This window comes from Sycon ciliatum, chromosome 6 (genome assembly GCF_964019385.1).
Source record: "Sycon ciliatum chromosome 6, ocSycCili1.1, whole genome shotgun sequence".
Taxonomy (NCBI): domain Eukaryota; kingdom Metazoa; phylum Porifera; class Calcarea; order Leucosolenida; family Sycettidae; genus Sycon; species Sycon ciliatum.
The window spans coordinates 3,091,456-3,099,726 of record NC_088648.1 but is presented as its reverse complement, the minus strand read 5'-3'; the positions used below and the strand labels follow the sequence as shown (position 1 = coordinate 3,099,726).

Below are 8,271 nucleotides of genomic sequence, written 5' to 3'. Positions count from 1 at the left end.
AAATTTATTTCTTCCTGCCTTTCCTTGCGGCCTCCATGACTAGCAGGGGGCACATGAAATTCTCATCTTGATATTGTCTCCACTATTCCTGTATCTTTATTGCTGTCTATTTCCATGGAATTTCATCACATTGTCTTTCAATCTCTCTGGTTGTACTCATGACACCTACAAGTTAACTTTCAGAGTTGTGTACAAGTAATAAATATTATCAGTTGGCAACAGGGAGTAGTAAAATATCGATAATATACTACTCCCTGGCTATCACCACCCTACTCTGAGGTGGTTGACCGTGGGTATCGGCGCAGTTCATCGCCCCCTAGCCAGGTATTGTCCGTGAGATCTACCAACTCACCATCGCCACCCTGGTATCACAGGCCTGGCACGAGCGAAATTTCTTAAAAGCTGGTAGTGTTTCTCAACACAATGTATAGCCGGTTGTAACGCGGATGTGCGAATTTTTCCTTTTACTTTCCACTGAGGTGGTAGAGCATACATGGGCCCTAGCTGGCTGGAGAGACGGGTCTCAAACGGCCAGCTAGGGCCCATGCATTCCGGAAAGGCTGGTTTCAGCAATGTAGATCTACATGCCATCCACCGCGGGCACCCATTTGAGTCACAACGAGAAATAGCACCAACACAAGTTTGGCATAAACCGTACAGACGGCGAGGAGACAACAATCTTAAAATAAATCGCAATTATGTAGAACCAGTTGGATGGACATGTGAATTATTATTATTAAAATGTAGAAAGGAAAAGGACATAATGGATACGAGTTTACTATACTAGTATACAGTCAGAAAGTGCAATAACTAGGCACAAAACTGACAGAGTACTGAGACATTCGACATCCTGACACCTAGCTTCAACATATCTCCGTAGCGCTAACCGACAGCCTTCCAACTAACTTGGAAGGTTCAAGGTTATGGGAAGACCAAAGAGGGGAAGGCAGGCGCAACGAAAACGAGCAAAAGCTACAGTCCCAACGGAACAAAGAATGTCGATTGTTACTGGACGATGACGAGACTGTCCTTTTCCTTTCTACATTTTATTTATGGCTCAACATCCGAGTTTCAAATTATTATTATTAGGGACCTTTCGCATTTGCTACGAAACGAATGCGAAACGAAAGTTTGATTCGGCTCGTAATCGTTTCGTTGAAAACAGATTTCAGGTTTCGCGAGTCGTCATGCAAATGTGCATGGCAACTACGAATGCGGCCGCGGGCGCCGGTAGTTTGGCGTACGGGTTTTTACACGCACACATGCATGGATATGGATGTAGATAATCAAGCGAGGTACAGAGCTACAGTAGAGGGCTTGATGGCTGATCAAAGCCCAAGGGTCCAGCCCGAGGGCCGTAGGCCCAAGGGCTGGGCCCGAGGGCTTTGATCAGTCATCAAGCCCGCGACTGTACCTCGCTTGAATATGCTTCAGACGATCCCCAACATTTTTTTGATTTTGAATCAAACTCGCTTCATTCTTAGTTTGGGTGATCTCGAGTGTGGACAATGTCGGCCTTTCCTTTGGGATTTCAGAGCAGCCTGAAGTCTAAAGTGCATGTCGTTTTCGTCCCGTTCGTAAGTTTCACACAGAGATTACAGCAAAGGGAAAGTAATGTCAGTGGACGAAAAACCTGTTTCGTGAGAAATTTCTCGAGAGAAATTTCTCAGGACAACGTGTCAAGAGCCAGACGTGGCTGAAGAGTCACGGAAGTATTTTCACTTCCACCATACACGCCTTGCTCACGCTGCATACTGCTGAGAGTTCTGCGGTGCATGCTGGAGCTAGGTTTCCAACTCCACAAGTTTTCGTCCCGTTCGTAAGTTTCACACAGAGATTACAGCAAAGGGAAAGTAATGTCAGTGGACGAAAAACCTGTTTCGTGAGAAATTTCTCGAGAGAAATTTCTCAGGACAACGTGTCAAGAGCCAGACGTGGCTGAAGAGTCACGGAAGTATTTTCACTTCCACCATACACGCCTGGCTCACGCTGCATACTGCTGAGAGTTCTGCGGTGCATGCTGGAGCTAGGTTTCCAACTCCACAAGTTTTCGTCCCGTTCGTAAGTTTCACACAGAGATTACAGCAAAGGGAAAGTAATGTCAGTGGACGAAAAACCTGTTTCGTGAGAAATTTCTCGAGAGAAATTTCTCAGGACAACGTGTCAAGAGCCAGACGTGGCTGAAGAGTCACGGAAGTATTTTCACTTCCACCATACACGCCTTGCTCACGCTGCATACTGCTGAGAGTTCTGCGGTGCATGCTGGAGCTAGGTTTCCAACTCCACAAGTTGAGAGCCGCCGCATCCCCGACCACCACCCCTATCGGTTTCTTGTTCTTATAAGTTATAGCCAGATCACCTTGAAAAGACTGAGATTGGGCATGATCAGGGCTTCAGGTTTTTACCGTACCGTTTCTATGGTTGTAGCCAATGAGCGACGTTCCCGCGGTGGCCTTGATGAGCCGATAAAGCCCGTGGTCAATGGATACGGAAAAATACGGTAGCAATAAAGCCCGTCGTCAATGGCACCCCGTACTCTGTCAGCCTAGCTCTGCAGGGGTCTGTGGCAGTTTTTCGTTGTCAGCTCAGTTCACATCTCACATTCGACTGTGAACATGCTCTGGTACATGGTATACGGTACCTGAAAACAGCCTGTCCAAAAACGGCAACATGAAAAGTGTCGACACATCGTGGTCAGTTTTCAACTCAACTTCTTGTTGTCGTGAGTGGAGAAGACATTTTACGATAGTTGTGAATAAGCGAAAGAGCATGCACCTATCTATCTGCTAAGAAACAAGCTGAAATAAGTGGCAAACATCGCGATCAGTTTTCCCCTTTCTGTTCTACATGTACTAAAAAAGGAGTTGACGAGTTGCCGAACCTTTCTGATAATTTTGAGGAAGCGAAAGGTCATGGACCAAGGATCATCCCATCCATGAGAAGCGGACGGAGCTGAAACTCACAAGCTGAAGGAGCTGAAACTCACAAGCTGAATCCACCACGTCCCCGACCACCACCCCTATACATGTCTTGCTTTTATACCAGAAAGGCGAAAGACAAAACCTGAAACACCATCATAGAGGTCTGGCAGGACTTTTCGCCTTCATCAAGGCCTCGTGCGTACGGCCGCGGGCGCAGGCCTCGGCGCTACGCGCCTTGGCCTGCGCCCTTGGCCGTACGCACTCGGCCTTGATTCAGCCGTAAAGTCCTGCCAGACCTCTATGATTGTCTACTTTGATGGTTTTGTCGTACAGTTGCCAATGCCATGGCAGCGGGCTTTGATGATTTTCTCGTGCGAAGGACTAAAGGGACCGTCACTTAATTTTTGCCGACTACCCGCCAAAAAAATCTTTTCGTTTCACGTGTCAGACACGTCCGCGAGCGCGTACGCTGTGTGAAGTAAATTGTGGCTCCACAATCGCTCTGAATGCTAATGTGTGTCCATGGAATACTAAAACACAATAGGCGCGGTGCAGCTAACGCCCAACGTGGATGAAACGGACAACAGCAGCGACTAGAGCGTTCTCCTTCCTCGGTGAACACTGCTACAAGACATTATGCTTGATGATTCACCAAATACCATCGTTGGGGGCCAAGTTTTCCGGCGCCAGCGAGTTGTTCGTCCACCAACTATTAAACTTTGATGAGTCTTTCTTCAACACTTCGTAGAGCAGCCGCGCAAGGCCTTTCCTTCGCGTTAGGGTAGCGATCCTTCCTAGATGATATCGCTATTCATTGTTACTTTTTACTACAATGAGTAGTGTTTCTCCGAAAATAAAGTCAGCTGCCTGGGCATTAGACTGATTAGTGCTGCCTAGGCCTAGCGCCTGGACTTGGGAAAAAAATTGATTTTGCAAGTCTTCAATCATGTTTGCATGTACGCGCTATCCAGCCATGTGGCGTGAACAGATAGCCTGACGTGAAAGGACCTAGGTAGCGCGGGCGCGCGCGAGTCGATCGTACGCGCACGCGCTCGCGGACGTGTCTGACACGTGAAACGAAAAGATTTTTTTGGCGGGTAGTCGGCAAAAATTAAGTGACGGTCCCTTTAGTCCTTCGCTTTTCTCGTACAGGTTGTCAATGACAGCGGGCTTTGATGGAAAGCCCGCTCTCCGAGGCTGCTGATTGGTCGTAACCTAGCAAAGGGCACGTGGGTCGTTTGAACATGGAATCAAGGGAAAAATTTGTACCTTGCAAAACATGTGTATCTATCCAAATAAATGTGTACCTGACGGATTCGGAGCGTGCCACGAATGAAGAGGCTTCCATCGAACCCAGGTGACGAATCAGCATTCGTTTCGTATCCGTCCGCGGGGTGCGAAAGGTCCCTAATGTGCATTTTCGCGTGGAAGTCGACCGATAGGTCCACTTCTTCGCTTGTGCTGGACAACGAAGGCAGGAGGATAACAAATGATACGCTGTGGTAAAAAAAATCAAACGATCACTGTATCAGAACCAAAACAGCACAAATCAGAAGAAAAGGGGCAAAGGAGCCGCACAACTATAAAGTCAGTGGACATGTACTAATCTTTAATATAATAAGACTTTATAATTCATGTTCATCCAACCCGCGATATTCATGTTAAAACAAAATGGCGTCACGATTTATTGAAAGTGGTATAGTTGGTGGTACGAGTGTTCAAAACCATTTGAACTTCATACTGTTCGTCTTCTTTTTGACATGCTCTCTTTCCATCGTCCTTAGCTTTTGTTTGTTGAGAGCTGTTTTGGCTTTCTCCTATACCTCTGGGGGATGCCAAGTGATGGTTTTGAGAGGCTGGTGATGGCTGTGAGCGAGAGTTTGCCGATCGGCGTCGTCCTCGCTATAGCGATGAAAATACTAGTTACTGCGCACCTGGCAGATATCACAACACGTCGGAGCGTCCAGGAGCAAAGGAATCTTGGGTTTTCACTGGAATCTAGTTCCTCCAGCATCGTGTAGCCCACCGTCGGTGAATGGCGGTCCAGAAAGGTCGAACCTGGTCTTCTGCAGCATCTCGCAGTCCTGCGAGGCACACTGAATACGCCTGTCATATATTCTACAAATAAAAATCACGAAGTAGTGGACTTTACAGTGATGAGTCTATCCTGTATGCTGCAAAAGACGCAGGAAATGTGACTGGTGTCTGTACACTCAGTGACTGGACGCCAACACCCCAGTCTTCTCCTGCAGGATCTGTTTGACAGTGACATTATGCAGTAGGTCGGCATGGACCTGGTTTGGCAGCTATCGTAATAGTATCTGCCTGGTTGGATGTAGCAGGTTGGTGTTTGCTCGTCGTCCAGTCCGGAATTTTCTTGTAACTCACGGTAGAGTACGCGCAGGGTTTGTGATCATCCCTGTTCACTTCAATATTATCAAACACAACGTTCCCTTTGTCACTCATCTTATCCTGAGTACTGAATTTGCTGACAATATTGCACCACACTTGTCACAACCTACCGCCACTGCTGGCGGTGGCGGCTGGTTCGTCAATGGCGGTGACCAGGCTGACTGACTAGCTTCGAGACAGCGGCCTCGTTGTCAACCCCGCGGCAGCCTAAAGGTTGATTTTATCGATCCAGCCTCAGCGCCATGTTGACGATGCCCTAGTGACTGTGTGTCACGGATTGCCTTGCCATCAGCGGTCATTGCCGTCCACCTTGATGCAGCCCTCAACAACTGGCTCAGCCCATGGGAGTCTCAAGTGGACAAAGTTGTTGCCAAAGTAGCTCAGAAGATTGGTGCATCGTGGTGTAGGTGAGCACATAACTAGGACTTCCCAGCGCCTATTTGTCCAGGCTGCGATACTATGTGACATGCTGTACTGCACATTATTTTCAGCACTGCAAGGCCGGCAGCTGGACCGACTGCAGGGGCCGCGCACATGCAGGCCGCCTGTTGCCAGTGCAGCATTCTGGAACGTTCCTTCCTTCTGAGATCCGTGGAATAATAACTTTCTTTGCTTCAAAGCAAGTTGCTTACCTTTCTGTTGTGCTCCCAGTGTCCTTACAACAATAACCTACAGCAATGTTTTATTTTCCTTTCCATTCCCCAACCAATGAATACTACGATGTCGATTCTATTTCTTCATACTTTGGTGTGTGCCCGCGCACGCACGTGTGTGTGTGTATACCTCACTCGCCACTCGAAGTTCTGTTCCCCATCACTGGAACACTGCCTGTTCTTTCAGGACCTGCCATCATCTGCGGATGGGCATTCAATGATTGTATTGTGTGTGTGTTTCATTCAGAATCAGATCCGCTATCGGTGCTTAAAGAGAAAATCTGTGGGTTCACATCCAGTGCATTTTTAGATTTGCGTGCTTTTCTCGCCACGGGCGCATACATGGGACATTGTGTGTGTGTGTGTGTGTGTGTGTGTGTGTGCGTCTGTGTGTATGGGGATATTGTCTGTATCGGCTTTTGGTACTAATGTTCAGGTCTGTGCTTGCATGTGTGAACATGAAATTGTTCGGTTCTGTGCATGCTATTGCTATGTTGTATATTATTGTATGTATGTGTGCATTTCCACGAACAGTGTAGACGAGCGTGGAGAGTGCATTCATCCCTCATCAACCACTTCCCCTTGGGCTTACGAGAGTTTTTTCTGCGTACCTCTCATTTTGTTTGTTTCTCTCTGATACTGTATTGATGCCGGTACCTGTACCTCGATGTGTTCCTCTATCTGCAGTTGCCTTTAACCTTCGGTCAAGTTAACGTTTACTGTGCTCTATTTATCGTGCGAATCAAAATAAACAATAATAACATAAGTCGTGCTAGAGTGACGACATGTGCGTGTAGTAGGGTTGATGCGATGGGACGTTATAATTAGGTGGAACAGAACACACATTGGGCAGATTGATTGGGCATCATTGACTGTGCTCAGTCTAAACAGTGAACATAATAATTATCTCCAGTGACAGACTGTAGCGGCTAGCCTCCAATAGGTAGCTGGCACTAGTCGCTACTGCTTGTTTGACAGGTGCCGCCAGAACCCCTGTTGTGTCATGCTATAGATGCACATGCCCTGTTCTGGGGCATACTGAGGTACTTTGATTTTGTTGACTGCATGTAGACAGCATCCAATAGTAGTACTCGTAGACCTTGGCTCTTTGTAGGTCAACCACCATCGCATGGATCGATCGGTGACTATGCACTTGGAGGTTGGAATAGCGCGCGCTGAACAGATCTTGCCATGGCCCAGGGAGTGAACTCGCTTACTCGACTATCCCGGTTTTAGTTAACCAGCATGAGTGGTGCAATTTGTCCATACCATGTTGCGAGCTCACAGTTGTTTGGGCAGGTTTTGAGCTGCACCACGAAACAAAGCGAAATAACGGCGTGGCTGTAGAGCAAGGAAGCGGCGAGACGGCACTTCCAGGACGAGACAGGCAGTAGAGATGTGTTCACAGCACGAGCAACCTCTCAAACCCTGCCGGTACTCCACAGTTACAAGAAAATGTCGGACTGGACGATGCGCCAATGCAAACCTGCTACATCCACCCAGGCAGATAGCTGCCAAACCAGGCCAATGTCGACCCACTGCATACCGGTATGTCAATGTCAAACAGATCCTGCAGGAGAAGACTGGGATGCTATTGGCGTCCAGTGTACGGACACCAGTCACATTTCCTGCGTCTTTTGCAGCATACAGGATAGACTCATCACTGTAAAGTCCACTACTTCGTGATTTTTATTTGTAGAATACATGACAGGCGTATTCAGTGTGCCTCGCAGGACTGCGAGATGCTGCAGAAGACCAGTTTCGACCTTTCTGGACCGCCATTCACCGACGGTGGGCTACACGATGCTGGAGGAACTAGATTCCAGTGAAAACCCAAGATTCCTTTGCTCCTGGACGCTCCGACGTGTTGTGATATCTGCCAGGTGCGCAGTAACTAGTATTTTCATCGCTATAGCGAGGACGACGCCGATCGGCAAACTCTCGCTCACAGCCATCACCAGCCTCTCAAATCCATCACTTGGCATCCCCCAGAGGTATAGGAGAAAGCCAAAACAGCTCTCAACAAACAAAAGCTAAGGACGATGGAAAGGGAGCATGTCGAAAAGAAGACGAACAGTATGAAGTTCAAATGGGTTTGAACACTCGTTCCACCAACTATACCACTTTCAATAAATCGTGACGCCATTTTGTTTTAACACGCATACGGTCCACTGGTTCTACGTCTGTGATTTTAAGTTTGGCAAAGAACGTTTTTACTTGCATGCTGTCAATACGTACACATGGCAAGTTCTGAGTTGCTGGCAGTTCCTAGTTATAGGGGCAAT

The 8,271-nt window shown here is 47.7% G+C and overlaps 1 protein-coding gene across 1 annotated transcript in view; it reads left to right on the top strand.

Annotated features, from left to right (window-relative positions):
* Window positions 1-176, top strand: part of LOC135819169 (leukocyte surface antigen CD53-like) — a 10,242-nt gene extending 10,066 nt beyond the window's left edge. The window contains exon 5 of the mRNA XM_065332327.1: window positions 1-176. This exon is cut by the window's left edge and continues 1,226 nt beyond it. The gene's annotated coding sequence lies outside the window, so the exon portion shown is untranslated.
* The last annotated feature ends 8,095 nt before the right edge of the window (window positions 177-8,271 follow it).